The sequence below is a fragment of the Aythya ferina genome (assembly GCF_964211825.1).
Source record: "Aythya ferina genome assembly, chromosome: 27".
Classification (NCBI taxonomy): domain Eukaryota; kingdom Metazoa; phylum Chordata; class Aves; order Anseriformes; family Anatidae; genus Aythya; species Aythya ferina.
In genome coordinates, this window is record NC_140310.1 from 3,107,876 (window position 1) to 3,124,871 (window position 16,996).

General features: G+C 44.2%; 1 protein-coding gene across 4 annotated transcripts in view; it reads left to right on the plus strand.

Annotated features, from left to right (window-relative positions):
- Window positions 1–16,996, plus strand: part of EBF2 (EBF transcription factor 2) — a 133,977-nt gene that overhangs the window by 25,305 nt on the left and 91,676 nt on the right. The window lies entirely within an intron of this gene.

A 16,996-nucleotide genomic window follows, 5' to 3' on the forward strand; every position in this document is an offset into this window, starting at 1 on the left:
ACCACAATGTCAGCTAATGGGGGTTTAGTAAACGCTGGCAAGTACCAACAACTTCTTTCTGAGAACACAGGCCACTGGCTGAGCTGGAGGAGCTGGGGTTATAGGAGCGTTGCTGCTCAAAGCATCCTAACTTCAGGCCTGTATGGCCCGAAGCGATGAATGAGTGGAGAACTCCAGCTCTACGTTGAGCCCTTTTCCCTCTGCTCCATTTCTGGCATGAAGGCAGAAACTCCTGCTCTGTAGATTTTTCTCCACGTAAAAAAAAAAATAAATTAAAAAATAGAGTAACTATTCTCATTGGAAACATGAATCCCAAGCAAGCTAAAATGGTATCATCAAGCACCATGAGTCTTTGCAACAGTCAGGCTCTGTAGACTGCTAGGAAGTTACTCCTCTGACAGTTTTTCTCTTTCCCTCCCGATGCTTCCCTCAAAGAACCAGACAACTTTCTCCACAGGCTGTGCCATCAGTTCTGTGTGCTTCCCCTGCTTTCCATTGTTGCTGCTGACTGCACCACCAAGCTGGTTTTTTTTTTTTTTTTTTTTTTGTCTGATTATTGTAGGTGTTCACTTGCTCTAGTTAGGTCTGTTTCTTTGCTCCAGGGGAAAAGTTTTCCACTACCATATTTTCCCTCTGGGTTCTTGTCTTGATCTTTGGAGCTCTGTGCAAGAGGCTTGTATCAGAAAGGGAAGAAATAATTGCCTTGCTCTTATGGCTCCGTACCCAAGAGCGACGTTGTGAAAGCACAGTTGCACAAGGTATGGTTGCATTAGCCAGATACACACGCTCTTTTTGAAAATGCCAGACCTTAGAGGAAGATCATGGGCTGTTTGAAAAGAGGTGACACGGGGAGGGTAATGACAGGGGCATTTAAAGCAGTTGAAAGCCAGTGCACAGTGTACAGCTGAAATTAGCTGATGGCACAGAGAAATAAGACCTGAAGCTCAGTGTTGATGCCAATACAAATTGGATTTAATTATTTTTGAAGACATGTGGTTAAATTTTCTTACGCAACGTTGACAAAAAGCTACTTCAGCACATGGGTCCTGGTTCAGCAAAGCAATTAGCACTTGATATTAGTTAGCATCAATATCAAGAAACACGGACATAAATGTTTTGTTGAAACTAAGTCCTGAAAAGAAAAATGGAACTGCTAAGATGCCCATCTGAGTTTCTGGCTCTTTTCAGATTTGAAAACTTTCGATAAGAAATTACAATTTTTGATTTCCTGTGAAAGAAAGGAATAAATCTAGGATTCCCACATTCACATAAATTGGAGGGGGTGGGGGGGGTGAAAGTGTTGTTTTGAACAATTGGTAAAACTGAAAAGGTTTGCCCCCTTCACACATGGAATTTATCTTGTGGTTCTACCTTCAGCTTTTATTCTGGGTAGCTTTAAATGATCCTTGAATTCATTGCTACTAGAATTTTCACTGGGACTCCAAACTAGATTGTGCTAGATACTAAATTTGAGTGTGAGTGAATACTTGAACAGTGATGTTTTCCCAAATCTATATTCTCATTAGGAACATGGGCACTCAGTACCTTGAAGAAAAATAATAACTTTTAAGGTTGAATCCCTGCCAGTGTAAATCATTCTGCTTGATGTTGACAAAATATCTGGTCAGTCAAAATTCCTCTGCTAAAGAGGGGAGAAAAAGTATACAGCGTTGTGTCAGTGTCACTTGTTGACACAGAACCTCAAAAAATCCTCTGGGACATTTTTGTTAAAGGGTTTTTTTCTTTTCCCTTTATCTCAAGCATTTCCCAGCATTCCTTCAGGACATCTGGTTCTCTCATTTTCTAGCTTTACTTCAGTGCCTTCAAAAAATATCACTCTGTTTCTTTCTATTTAGCCAAGCAACACAAGCGGGCTGATAGCCCTGCTTGATAACTTGCCGAAAACATAGCTGCCCTTCAGAAGCAGCAACCTTAACCATTTCTCTGATGGGCAGAGGGACTCTCTTCCTCTGGCTTTTCTTCTGTAGCTTCAGGGTTCTTTTTACAGGCAAAATCGGTGTTACGGATGAAGATATGTTAAGCTCTGTCATTTTCTGCATGCAGGCGTTTGATGGCTATTTTGCTGCACTTGAGAACGCTGCTTTAGCAAGAGAAAAGCAGAGAGCATCTAAGTGCTGTCTGTCTGCGCAGATCAAAGCGGATTTTAGAGCAGCGTGGATTCTGCTCCTTGGCTAATGTGAATTGTCACGCAGCTCTGACAGTGCATCTGTAAGGTTTGCCTCTAACTCTGAGTGTGTATGGCGCTTGGTTTGGGGCCGTCCTTTCGATGGCTGTGCTTGCAGTCTGGGGAGATGATACTTCTGGTCAAGAGGACCAGGCTTTGGGGCTTGGTGGGGAATTCTGTCCTGGACCAGGAGGCTTGACTGGAAGATTAGGACCTGACAGTATTTGGGTGTAGTTGGAGCCTGGGGAAGAGGCAAGAAGCAGCTAGAGTGAGCGGGTAAAAATGGGGAAGGGGACTGCTCAGACTTAAGTTAGAGTTGCTTCTTCAACCTTGATTTTAACATTTATTAGCTTCTGAATGAGTTTTACAAGCTCAGTAGTACTCCTGTACTTCGGATCCTGGACATGTGAAAGACATCCCATTAACATTACTTTCAGGTGTGGGTAAAGCTTTGTTTTCATTCAAGCTTCAGTATGAGCATTTAAAAATAAAATCTCCTGCGTTTTGAATGCACATTACTTTGCTATCTATAAGAAATCTACAGCTGTTCCAAGAGCTGTTTGGGGGCATTGGCAGCAATGACAAAGCAAAGCAAGGTAGTTTTTAACAGGGTGTGCAATAGCCTGCAGTGCAGCTGTGATCCCACCCATGTACAATGCCTGTAGGACTTCAACAGACTGCTATGATTTTGCTTAGCTTTATCCTACATGAATTAAGTCTGCCTGCCTTCCTCTTTTCTCCCCAGACGTAACATTTCAAATGCACCTTGTGTATCTGTAGTGGTCCCGAACAGGAAAGTTAAAGCTGAAGCCATGGGAGAGACAACTTGATTGGAGTTGCGGCCCTTCCCTGCTAAGACGTGGATCTGAACTTGAAAAATTAACTGAGTCTGCTTCTCCCTGCAGCTGCTTCTAGCCCCCACTGCAAGTGCTAAATAAAAGTGCAGAATGGAAGATTGGCAGCTACCTCCTCCAGCAGTGGAGGCCCCACGAACGAAGGACAGCGTGCAGATAATGAATTGGTGTCCTTATCCCAGGAGACCGAGCACTGCGATGCGGTACCCACTCTATTCTCCCGTCACCCATGGCGTAGCGTATCCCCTAGATACAAAGGGAACTCCAGGTCTTAGTGCCATAAATCGAAGTTCTGTCTGAAGCCTGCTTCTCCCCCTGCCCCTGAGATCTGTTGGCCTCCTCTTGCAGGTCTTAGAGAAGGGACATGCCTTGCTTATGACTCGGCACTGTTGCAGGTATCTTTGCTGAGTATTCTAGCCTTAGGGTGGGGAAAAGGGAGCTGGGTCTCTTATGCACAGCATCTCTCTCTGTCAGCGACTCAGTCTATTGTTGCCTTGTACAAATTACTCTTCCTTTTGAGGACCTGCCGAAAGCTCAGGTGCTCATATTCTCACCGCTGCCTTAACCCCATCCATTACCTGGTGTCAGTGAGATTGGAAGCAACGTCTTGTTGGCTGTCTGAATCCCTTGCTTAAGTCTGTCTTCAGCAAAGTTGGCCTGCTGGTAGAAATATATTTGATGGACAATTAGTCTAGAGCCAACTGCAGTGCACTGTTTTGCATGAACTTCTGGGAATGCGCTGCCTAACAGGAGAGAAACTGGTAATGCACAGCAAAAATTAAGACCCAGGTCTAACATCATGACTTCTTTGCAGTTTGGCAGTATTAAATGCCTTAAACTGGGCTCCTGTTTACATTGATTTTTAGGATCTCTTTTAAGCTCCTGATGTTTTAAGCCTGCCCAGGACAATTGGCCTGTTTTCTTGCATTTCAGTCGTTCCTTCTCCATCTTTTCTGTTTAGATTGGAAGCTCTGCAGTGCAGGGCTTCTTGTACTTTGATTATGTACAGTGCCTAATGGATTGGAGTCCTGCTGTAGACTTGGTCTCTAACTTTTCCTAAAACAGCATGATCGTTGCTACTGTCCACCGAGACGTATACATTTAGTAAGTGAACTTGAGGGACAGAGTCCCCTTTCTCCCAAAGACACATTTTTTTAAATTATTGTGATATATTTTGAATAGAACAAGCTAAATAACCACTTAAATATTTTCAGTTTTTAAAGAAAATTGTTTTCCAGATTTTTCTTAACTTTTAGCTTTTTTAACTAATTAGCAAAACATTTCAGTAGGTTTTATCACTTGTTGAAACCATTAAAAAAAAAAAAAACAAACACATTTTCCATAAACATTTCTTCTGCCCCTAGAGTGCTGTTGCAGAACTTTAATTTTTCACCAAGAAAATGTGGACTCAGATTCAAAATTTGGGAATTTTGAACTGAAACTGGATTAAATATATCATTAAAATGATTCTACTTGTATGCCCCAAATAATAACCCCTGATGATAAGGTCTCATATTTCTGGGCTGCTGGTACTAATTGGCATGATGTGATCTGATCTGTTTGCCGGTCGTTTGGTGGCAACTGAAACATGAGCTGGCTTTCACAATAATTTACTGCTGCAGTAGTGTTGCTGAAGAACTTCTGGTAGTGGATGAAAACCCTATTAAGTGCAAATGCAAAAAGTAGCTTTCAGTCCATTTTTGCTTGGGCCAATGCCCCCAGCCCAAAGGGTTTGCTGTAAAAGGCACGGCCCTCGCTCCTGTGTATATGGGGTCAGGGGAGGACGGGGCGGTGTGTACACCTCCTCTGCCTCCCATGGGGGCCTACCATGGCCTTGGGTCTGGTGGCTCCGTATCACTGCGATGATCCATATGGAGAACTTCCCGCTGGCATTATCCACCAAGAAGTCCACCAGTTAAAACAAAGCTCCTCCCTGATCCCACTGAAAATTTTGTCCGTTGTTGAGTCTCATCCTAAGCCGTGTTTTCTCCTGGAGTTCACTATTGTTTTGTCAGCCCACCCATCACAAAGCAGAGGTCACGTCAACATGACCTTTTGCTGGTACAAGGAGGCTGCTAAATAATTCACGTGGCCAACTTGATTTCGGGGTCCACATTTGTTTTTTCCACTCTCCTAATCAAGATGCTCATTTAATTCTATTCCAGCACCTGTTCAGCAATTAACACCCTACAATTTGCATCTTACCCTGACATTTGCTATCTTTCCAATTAGTTTTTATATCAGTATAATTAGGTAGGGTTATTACAGTGCATCAAGCAGGGTCGAGGATATTCCCAAGCCTTTAAGCTCTTTCCCAGATTTGTTTAGGGAAGCCACTAAGGGTAAACGGTTGATTAGGATCACTGTTTTTCTTCTTCATTCAGATCAGGCGAAAACTGTTTCCCCATGTGGCTCATGAAAGATCAGGGAAATATGTCAGTCTGTAAGAACTAATATTATGTAGTTCGTGACTTTTTGGGTGAATTTACAGGGGATTATAAGTAAGGGTCAGGCTGGGTAGCCACTTGCAGTAGCACTCATGAGGGGACATTACGCTCTTGCTTTATATTAAGCTCAGCAAATTGTAACAATGATTTTAATTTTTAAAATCAATTTTTGTAGTTAATGTGTGGGTAGGGAAGAAACAAATCAGAATTAAAGGGCAACCTAACCGTATTGAACACTTAGCCTAATTGGTAAAGACTATGGAAGCGAAATGCCTATTCTTAACACCTTTTAATTTAAACTTCACGCAGTGAAGTTCTTGCTGTTCAGCCCTGCTTGGATTTGATTCTAGGCGCTCCGAGTCACAAATCGCCTTGCAGCCAACATATGAAGAGTGTCTAGCACAGTGGACCTTCCTAATCCTCCTGCAGTACTGAACGGGGTGGCTCCTTGCTGCTGATGTTGAATTTTTTTCCATCAATATATGCTGCTGACATAAGGGGGACTTCTGTGTGTGCAGGGGAAGTGGGACACTGGGAGGCGAGATCTATAGTATGGATCAGAGAGGAGAAGTGCTTTCTGATCTCACACCACCCTGCTCTGCATGGTGCTGCTTTTGGTTTGAAATTATCTCCCTCCAACTCCCCAGTTCCCCCGCATCTCTCTTAATTCTGTAGGTGCATACAAAGGCCGTATTATCAAGGGGCGATATTGCCCTTGGCAAAACTGCAGTGAAGAAAAGGATGCGATTGCAGGAAGATCACATCTTGCTGGGTAAAGTGAAGAGGTGGATTTTGAAAAAAAAAAATAACTTAAAATCGTGTCTGGTACATCGCTCCTAAATCTGGTTGTTAATTCCGGGCCTTTTTGCAATGCACTTTAGCCCATTTTGGGAAGGGGTGCTGGGAACCCAGGGGAGAAATCAGCCCCCTCGTGTTCCCCAGCCTCAAAAAGCTGGAGCAGCACAGCCCTCATGTGCTGTACCCCTACAGCCTCAGCTAAGAGCACTTCTTGTGCCTTCAAGTATACGATAGATTTGCCCTTGCTGTATGTCATAGTGCGTTCTGTATGAGTTTCATCTCCCCACATTGTCTTTTTTTTTTTCTTTTTTCTTTCTCTCCTTCCTTGATAAATCTCCAGTTGCTTTGTGTGAACAGGCTTACAAAAATACAGGGTGGTAATGTCTTGGGAAATTGGGGTAATGAGGAAGAAGCAGAACGGGAAAGGAGGCTGGGGATAGAGAAGAAACCTGTGGAGACAAGGCCAATTAATGGCAGCGATAAGATTCAGAACAAGAAAACAAGACCAGCCATCGGACAGGAAAGTTTTCAACATTAAACCTCGTTTTTGGGGGTGAGCTCTCAGAGGGAGCCATTTTCTCCAGTGTCTTGCTGCTGTGACTAATTTTTAAGGTTATATCCTTTGCTGCTGCTTCATGATAGCAGATCCTTAGGAGTGTGTTCTCGTGACCTGTTGGTAAATAAAGGTATTTCTAAGCCAGTGAGAGGTTTTCCAATAAGGGTGCTTTAAAAAAAAAAAGAAGAAAAGAAAAGTTATGTGGGAGAGGTATTATTATTTTATTTTCAAAGTAGAATTAAGAGTTTCAGCTTTCCTTGGTTAGCGTGGGTGGGTGAAACACAAAATACATTCTTAAATTTAAATCCTGTACTAGAAAATTTTAAATCTGATAAATATTTGGCTTGGGCTTAAAAATAAAAACTTTCAGCCTTTGTTTATTACCATGGATTGTTCCTGATGTTTCCAAATCAGAAAGCTGGAAAATGGGGCTGAAGAAATGGATAGGAAGCTGGAATAACTGCACTGAGGGGGTCCCATCTGAAATTCTTTCTTAACCCAGAGATGATGAAGTCTGAAGGAACTAGCAAGTACACCACGCAAATAAAATAAGGCTCTAAGGTCGAAATATCCTGACTCTGGGGAAAGGGCTGGGTAGATCCAGACTGTGGGGACTCAACACGCTGTGGTGCTTATTATTATTATTATTTTTTTCCCCATTTCGGTGACATGAGACACCAGGAAGGCGGAAAGCCGAACCACTGGCTGGGGAACCTTTCCCCTTTCCTGAAGCCTGTGTCAGGCTTCAGTTACATTTCCAGGTTTGCCTGTGTTAGGATTCCCTGGTGGAGAGGGGGAGGATTCCTGAGAGGTTATTTTATGGAGTGGAAGGAAAGGGTTAGGCTTTAAGGAGGCCGAGCAGAACGCGGCTGTAGTTCACTCCCTCTGCTGGTGCACTGGAACCAGCATTTGCTAATTGCTTTGCTTCATTGCTCTGTGTGAGAGCAACGTCTGATCTGAAAACCAAGGTAGCAAAGAATTGCCCTTTATGACTCTGAATGCCATATCAAGCTGTACCGGCACAACTCATCTCCTGGAAACACCCGAGGAGGAGAGCAGAAAGGAAAAGGAAGGGAGTTGGGGCAGGGCGGAATCGGCAGCAAGACGAGTTGTGCAAATTCAATTAAAACGGGGGGAGAGTCTTCTAGCAAGGAGATTTCCCATCTGATTTTTCCAGCTTGTGGACTTCATCTGGATGCTTATCTAAGCTGAACCTTGAGCAATGTGAAGTTTTCCCCCCGATGTTCACCTCTGCGTATCGTATTAAAATCTAGAGTCTCGTGTACTTGCTGAGTGGGTGGAGGAGAGAGTAAACAAATAGTTGGGTTTAAAATGGTAACCATATCCTGCATTGTGCGGGGTAATGTCATTATCTGATCACCTTGTCTGCCTCGAAATCTCACACTTCATCTTTTCCCCTTAATAGATTTCACCTTGGAATGCAAATACACTTTGTCACTGCCGAGCAATCCGGTTAATACAGTGCCTGGTCACTCTGGGCCGGGAAGAGACTTTCCTAACATGCATCAGAAATCACTTACAGCGCTAAAAAGCCAGCAGCTTCTAGCTGAATGGCACGGAGATCATCTCAAGCTGCTGGTAGGGACATCAGGAATGGTTTTGATTTGTTTGAGTGTGACAGCATCGAAAGGCTGCGTCTTGCTGCTTGCAGGCTGTTTCTTAATCAGCAACTGAAAACTTTCTCTGAAGATGGCCTGCTTGAGGGCCAGGGCCCTGAACACTGAAAATGTAAGCTTTAGCTCCCAGAGCACTATTTAGATTGAGATCTTCTGTGTTGCCTAAGAGTTTATAATGGAAATTATAATCCAAATCTAACAGCTAGCTTGGAAATACTTGCCAAAGACAGCAGTAACTTGGGCAAGTTACTGAAATTGCTGGCTCTTCAGCTCTTTTGAAAATGAAGCTGTTCCTAACCTGTTGCTTTTAATGTAAGAATTTGGCTCTAAGTCATCACCTTATCTAAGGGGACATAGCACTGGTGAGTGACCTCTTGCCAGGAGAGAGGATGAAGTCAGTTTAAAGAATCTTTTGTCAGCGTCCAAAGAAAGAAATTAAACTTCAGTGCTCAAAACGTGCTCACGGTATTTTTCGCTTTGAGTCCTTGGTTTTGTGGCTGACCTGTCAGTGGAATCCTAGGATCATAAAAGTTTGGTCTTTTCCATCCCGCTTAGGTCATCCAGCGCTCTCCCTAGCGTGGCCCTGCCGAGGAATCTCGCTGTGTTTTATTAATATATTCCCCTGCTGTAACTCGGTGCGTTGCTTCCCCGCAGGCAGGTGTCCAACATTAATGGGAGCTGCATTCACTGGCAGGGGGACGGGGTAGAGCCTTAGCGTGGTGTCCCTAGGAGTGGAAGGGGAAAGAAGTGAATTAAGCAAATGAATAATAATATTAATGATGTTTGCTGAATCTCTCATCTCGTCTCCGAGCCGGTGTAATTGCCTCTGTGCTCTGCGTGAAAGCCAGCAGGCTGATTGAGAAATATAAACAGAATTATTCCCTCCCTTTTTCCCAAACAAGAAGATAGCCATTAATAAGGGCTCTTTGGTTCCTAAAAATAGGAGCACAATTCCTATTATCTAATCAGCAATAGCTCCGCTGCCAACTGCATAAAATTCCCCCTAGTTTTGGGGGATCTGTCAGAGCTTTTGCAGTTGCATTAATGGAAATGGAGTTTCTCCACGTGTACGTGTGTGTGTGAGGACTTGCACTGATTGGGTTGACCTATTTTTTCAACTCCCAATTTATCAACACATTATTAAACTGAAACGATGTGAACCTCTGCAAATCCTGTTCTAATTTTTAAAAGCAAATTTGGGGGGAAGCAATAATAAAAAAAGGCTTATTTTAAAAGTTGAAACCAGAGTTTAAACAAGAAAGAAATCCCTCCGGTTAGGTAATATCAGGAGGCTATTTGGCTTCTCAGTTTCTCCTCCTTTAAATCTTTTTGGATGAGTTCAGTGACTCTAAGCTGTCAGGTGCAAAAGGAGTTGGCTGCTGCCTGGAAATAAATTAATTTGTAGGATGAAAGGTCACACAAAATATTTGGGAATTTTGGAGGCACTGCAGCTGAACTTGGTTGGCACCGGGAGCAGCTGTTTGGCTTGCTGGCTTTCCTCTGCTGGGTCGCTGTTGTGTAATTGTTTTTTGGGTGGTGGTGGGGAGGGACTGCGATGGAAAAGGGGAAATCTGGCGAGTATTGGGCTGCCTGGAGCAGGTGACCAAATTGATTAGTTGCTCCCGGGTTTTGTTCGAGGAGGGGTCAGGGAAGAAAACGCGGGGGGAGGCTCTGCGTGGCTGCATTTTAACACCTTCTCTGCTAAGCAGGAGGCCAGCTCGGGGTGCTAAATTCCTGTCTGTGGCTGTCTGTGAAATAAATCTGTGTGTTGTGTAGTCCCAAGCTGTCAGCAACGGTTTGCACTGATGGACTCTGAAAGAGGTTTCCTCTCAGTTCGTGGAGTAGTCGGCAGCCGCTAGGGAGCTGTCTTTAGCTCATGTTTCAGAGTTAGCTCATTAGACCAATAACAGCAGACACTTTTTTTTTTTTTTTTTCCCCTTCAAGAATTTGTGAAGTCGGGCTGTATTTATAGAGTTATGGCTAGACAATAAAAACATTGCATTCTCCTCTACCTGTTGTAACAGCCCGCTGAGTCGGATGGGATGGGATTTTTCACAGAGCCTCACTTTCCCATTTGGTTGTTCCTCCTGCACGCTGTGCCCCTCTCTCTGTCTCACAAGGAGCTTGCTCAGGATTGCCCAGTTCTTTGTCTCTCCCAGAGTCAGGGCTCAGCCTTTTAGTTTGATGCTTCGCTCTGAGGAAGCCCTGACTGATTTCTTCCTCCCCTTTCCACTGTCTCATTCCCATTTCTCTTCCCAAACCTCTCTTTACCCCCGTTCCCTTCCTCCCAGCTGCGTAACGCCAATAACGTCCCGTGTTGGTTCTCAGCAGCCTTCTTGTGATTCATGAAACGGTGCCAGGCAGAACTGCTGAGCTGAGCTCTTTTCTAGCTCCCCCTGTGAAGCTGCTGCTTGGCCTCTTTTTGCACAAGCCTACTTGTCCAGTTACTCTGCTTTAAAATGTTTCTAGTGTCAGCTTCTGTCTGCCTTACTGATGGATTTTATAAGAATTGCTACGGGAAGATGTGATGTTATCAGTCCGGCCACTGGTAAACTTCAATCCGTAGGATGTGACCGTGCTCCCTGAAGAGCTGAGACAGTGCTGGTCGCTCCTAGCAGGAGAAGGCTTGGAACGACTCCAGGAGCATAAGCCAGGAATTCTGGAGTTGTAATCTGAATATCTGATAGCTTCCCTTCCTGGCCTGAACCAGCCATGTCATGTCTTAGGTCTTTGCTTTGGTTTCAGTAGTCAGTTTTGACTGTTTTCCATTGGAAGCGTTCACTTAGTTAAGAGGAATGAGAAAAAAAAAAAAACTTTCACATTATTTTTGTTTTACATTTAATTGCAACTTTAACTGGTGAAAACCTTGATCTGCAGCTTTTCAGCCCAATGTAGGTACTAACAAGCAGTGAAACCAGCTTGTTAAACCAGAGCAGCAGTAGTGGGGCTTAAAGCTGGAGCAAGCGGTAAAGCAAGTCAGCAGAAACGCGCTGTGCGATCCTACCGGGCTGCATGGTGAGCAGGTAGGAATGCTGGAGGCATTTATTGGGACAGGGAAGGCAGGATGTGAGTTCAGAAGGAAGGATGTGAGTGTGCTGTGACCTCCCAGTGTAAAATGTCATCCCGCAAAGCAGGCTGTGCCTGGGAAGCGGGGATGTGCACGGGGCTGCTGCAAACCGTGTGTTTCGGCCGGGCCTGCTGTCAGCCCCAGCGCTCTGTAGTTCCATCCAAGGGGAGGAATGAGTCAGTGTTCCCATTGTTCCCAGCTAGCGACACCTGACATGTTGGGCCTGGAACAGAGAGAGGAAAATTGGAAGTAAAATCTCTCACTGGAAGGAGTGTCCTGGGGTTGAGTCTCTGGTCTGGAGCCCGGGAGGTCTCGGTGAGGTCCCTGTCACTCAGGTGGCATTCGCAGCTCGGGCAGGTGAGACCCTTGGGCAACAGGTCCAGCGAGCTTTGCACCCTTCCTCTCCATTTCAGGGCCCCTGTGCCTCAGGGGTGAAGTGGAGGATGGTTACACACCCCTAGCTTACACACTGATGACTGAAGATATTTAGGTACTGAAGGATTAAAGAGAACCAGCGTATGGGGAGGAACTGGAGGTAAAGACCTGTTTGGGTAAAAATGTATAGGGTTGGACATTCAGTGGTGCCTTTCGTGTTTCTGAGCATGTGGTAGCACAGAGAAAGACCCCAGACTGAGTGAATAAAAATCTTGCTTGATACAACTGCCCTCTCAGCTTTGGATCTTGGCCTAAACTTTTTCTGGCAGGTACATCTCCACAGAGGAAATGCTCCAAATAGGATTTGGGGGCAGCTGATGTTCAGCTTTACAAGAGTAGCATAATTTAAAAGGTGTTTAATACAATGTCAGATTGGTTAGGAGAATAGGGTAGTGGTGGCTATTCCTTCCCAACCAGAAGATACGGCTTCCTTTGGTGTCACCATCCCCTAGTGTGCTCTTGTGTAGGACCTGAGGGGAGGTGACTTTGTGCATGGTGCTGTAGCTGTGGCTCCTGGCACCAGAAATCCCAGTTGTGAGCGAGAGCTCCTCAGTTGTGTCCTCTCCTCTCCTCTTCCTTGAGGGCATCTTAGCTGAGGGGCAGAGCCAGTGAATTTGGAGCTCGCTCCTCGCAGCACCACTTGAGTGAACAAGTCCAACACAGCGATAGCTGGCAAAAAGCACTGGCAAAGTGAGTATTAATTAACCAGCTGATAAAGTTTCATTTGGTTAATTTTCCCTGCAATAAAGGACTAATTATGTCGAAATGAGAACATTTCTGAGCACTGCAGCAGAATGGGACTGCACTGACCATGATTATTGCGCTGCGTACAGAACCACCCTGGTCCTCCCACACGCTGCCACAGTGGAAGGAACAGAGGCACAAATGTTTTCAGAGCCAAAATATGAAGGCTAGTTCAACAAAAAGAGGAAATGGTGGGTTTTCTGTTTGTTTGTTAAATCTTTCATCGAATCTTTTTGTTTTCAAGAAACACTATCCCTGCACTTAGGCTGATGTGGGGAAACTTCAGCCCAAATGCACCACAGTGCTGATAATTAGACATGTTTTGGAAGTTGGTGTTTTGTGTTTGCAACTGTTAATTTTCAGACTTTTTATGCACAGTTTTCTTCTCTCAACAATAAGCTCTTGAGACTAGAAAATGTATTTTCAGTTATTGGAAGGAAAAAAAAAAAAAGGCAACATTTTTTCCTGCCAAGAATTGCTTAGATGATGATGAGCATTTGTAGTGCAGTACTTGAGGTCAAAATATTTCCTGGAAGGAGCATAACTAATAATGGAGATAACTGTATTGTAACTGTTTCTTTTTTTTAATTTTTTTTATTTTTTTTTTCTTTTCTTTTTTCTTTTCTTTTTTTTTTCTTTGGAGAATGTCTGAAAAGAGCTTGGGGATCCAGAGGCGAAAACAAAGACAAAATTGGAGGACATGAAGGAGTGGGATTGATTAGCAGTATTTCTCCAACAAATTTAATTAGCATCTTTTGTAGTACAAAAAAAAAAAAAACTTTTCAGATGCTTTTTTTTTTTTTTTTCATTACCAGCTTACCATTTGGCTGTTAGTGTGCTGGTTTCAGGACGTCTTTCTTAATTAATAACCTTCTTATTTACAACCTTTGAGTTGGGTTAATGGATTTTGCTTTGGAACGTGTAAAACGGCCAGATTCACAGTGCCAAAATCCAGCGATGATTCCGACTTTGATCTGTGCCTTTGGAATGTATGTCTGCAGAATATGAGAATATACACTAAGGCTGTTTTAGGCATTCGAGGGAAGGTCAATAATCTCATCTTGAAAGTGTTACATAATTCTTTGTGACAACAAGTTTGGATTTAACCCTGTTCTTCACAGCTGCGTTGCAGTTTGGGCTGCTTTCTAGGCTGTCAGTCTCTTCAGCCTGACAGATGCGTGTAGCCCAGTGACTGAAACGGATCAACACGGCAAATGCTTGCGGGTTCCCTCAGACAAATCTACCTTTCTTATGACAATTAGCTTGCTTGTTTGCTTACCCCACTTGTCTGCTCTGCATTGCCAGCAGGAAGCTGTGGTTCTTCCTCTAGAGTGTGTTTTACAGGGATGTTAGCCAGCCTACAGCTTCGGTGTCTCGCTCCCTTTGCTGCTGCCTCTGATCTGTAAGGACTGGGACGTCTTTCCCAATACCACCCTTCTCCGAGTCCACCAGGCGTGAAGGCAGGAGGAACCCACGTCCTTTCAAGGTCTCTTTCAGCATTACTTTGTTAATGACCGAGAGCAGTGTAACCTAGCTTCCTTCAGCTGGCAATAAGGACGCAGCAACATTGAACGATATTGCCCTGGTGGGGGCATTCCTGGTAATGAAGCTTTCCCAGCCCCATCTGGCAGTCTGTTGCAGGCAAGTTCTTCCCAGATGTTACCAGGCTGCTGGTTTCATGCGTGATTTTCTGTCAAGGAAGCCATGGGTTTGGGTTGTCTATCTCATCCTTTCTCCTCCCCCATCTCCCCCAGCCTAGCGCGGTTGTTGTTTCTCCTCTGAGGTTAAGCTACCGTTAAAGAGAATAAAATAATGAGTGCAATAAGGAAAGGAAACTGGAGTTTCTTTTTAGCATTTCAATTTTATTTCTGTCAAATGACACTTCAGGAGCTGGAGCCTGTTAATGCTCCCTCCAAGGAGCAAGGTTTCTTTTGAGAGAAGAACTATGGGGAAATGCAGCAGCAACAACAAAAGTGCACCAGAATCCTTCAGACCTGGGCATTCTCTAAAGAGCTCCGGCTGTCATAATTTACACACCTTGCCTAATTCAGAGCACATGTCTCAGCTACAACAGGCATTCAGTAGACATGCTGCTGTCTTCCTCTCAGTGGGCCTGCTGTGAGTTTGTCAGCAATGCTGTTAACAATGACAAAGTAGTTCATCAATATATTTTTTTTAAAACACCAATATCCTAGAAGCAGTAAAAATCTTGTGCACTGTTCCTGTGCAGTCTTCTCTCCTGTAGCCTTGGGGAGAGATGCAGTAGGTAGTAAAGGCAGCTGCTCGGGCAGCTTCTGCTGCTGGATGTGTTTCAGTATCGTGTTCCGTATCCTCCTTTAATCAAGAAATTGGCAGATTGACTTTTAATATAGCCCTGTCTGTGGCTCTTTCTCCTATCTGTGAGTGAGATTATCTGGCTTGTTGGTAAGCTGTTCCATTAGTACAGAGCTCAGAAATCCTGCTGGGCCAAGGATTGCAGTGATCTGGAAGCAGTATTAACTGCATTGCTTATATGTCTACGCTGGCTCTAGGCAGAGCCCCTTGTTTTCCAGCCCTTCTAGACCCAAAAGGACATCATTTTGGGTGGGCACGGCAGTCCGGCTCTTGAAGCCCAGCCCGTTCTGTGTCTCCTGTGTGGCACACAACTAAGGCAGGACGACGTCCCGGATCCAGAAGTGTTTGCAAATACGATGCAGAGATATTTGAGCTGCCTCTGCAGGAAATCCATCTGGATGATTCTATTTCCTGGGGATTTTCCTACCGCTGCAGTAACTAATGCCACCTGAATTACATTTTATAATCCAAAAACTTGCACTTATCTTTGCACCTTTGAGCTGCCCGTTTGCCTCAGTGGTACTGATGGGAATGGGCTAGAAAATTGTTGAGATTAAAGACCAATGACTATATATATTTATATTGAGGCATAACTGAAAACTGTTTCTAGAAGTTGGAAGAGAGTTTCGCATGGGGAGAAATAAAAGAGTAGGACAAAAAAATCTGTCTAGCCTGAAACTTTTGATGAGTCCCCTATGGCACAGTGGGCTGCAGGTTTCATCCTGGAAGGAATACTGTAAAAATGGAAATGGATAAAAATGTAACATGAAGGAATACAAAATAATACCTGGCATGAAGCAGGGACATGGTTTATCCTAAGTTCAGTAAAAGAGAGATTAAATCAGAAGGAAAGACCTCAGAAAAAGGCAGGATGAAATAGTATTATCTGAGGTATAGCTGTTTCTGCAGTCATTCCCAGTTGATACTGCAGAATTGATGAGGCTATGAAGGTTTATAAACGCTCTGTATGGATGTGATAGTGAGGATAGAGAACTGTGCTTTAAGAAGGACACAGCCAACTGACTGGTGAGTTCTGATACTGATGGGTAGCTCTAACCATGCACTGCAGGATGGGATGTGAAAGGTCAAATCTCATGTCTGGTGTGGCAAGACCCATGATCAAAGCCTGTGTGAGTTGGCAGAGCTGATGAAAAATGTCCTCTAAAACAGATTGCAAGACCAAGTTAAGCAAATAAGACAAAAATGCGGTGTGAGAGACCAGACAGAAACCAATCCGTGGCCTTACACCTTCGATTCCACCTTGTTTCACTATGGAAATGTGACGTGGTTTGTAAGGTTCACTTCATCCTCAGTCTGCGTTTGTGGCATCAATCTGCGAGCAGCCAGGAGCCCCTGTGCCTAAACCCACCAGCCGATCATCTTTTAGGACATGCTGACCTACTAGACATTTACTGGCCAATAAAAGAGGGAATTCCACAATTCTCATACTGCTTTTATGAGTTTCTTGCCGGTCCTCAATTTTCAGCTCTTGGCAGGACTGTTTCCAAAGGGCATGGCTCTGTCGCTGATGGTCTCTGGTGCTGTGGGATGGAGCACTGGAGTGGGGAATGGGCAGCCTGGGAAATTGCCCCTCTTGTAGCTGATAAAGGCTTACCTTCCCCCCCTCCTGCTGCTTAAGGAGCTTGGTCTGACTCATGTCTGGCCTTTGCAACATGTGGTAAGAGTTAGGAGGAGGGAAAAAAAGCAAAAAAGTTGGGGGAAGGGGAGGATGGGAAGGTTCCACACAACTCAGTAAGACTGCATAGAATTTATACTAAAACCCTACAGGGAAAGTAGCCACCCCCAGCCCTGTGTTTCTTTTTTTTTTTTTTTTTTTTTTTTTCCCTTTTTTTTTTTTTTTGCAAGTTTAGAGATGAGAGAAATAAAATTTGGGTGAATATGCCTGAGAAACTGTGGAGCAAGGGCTTGTAGAAAAAAT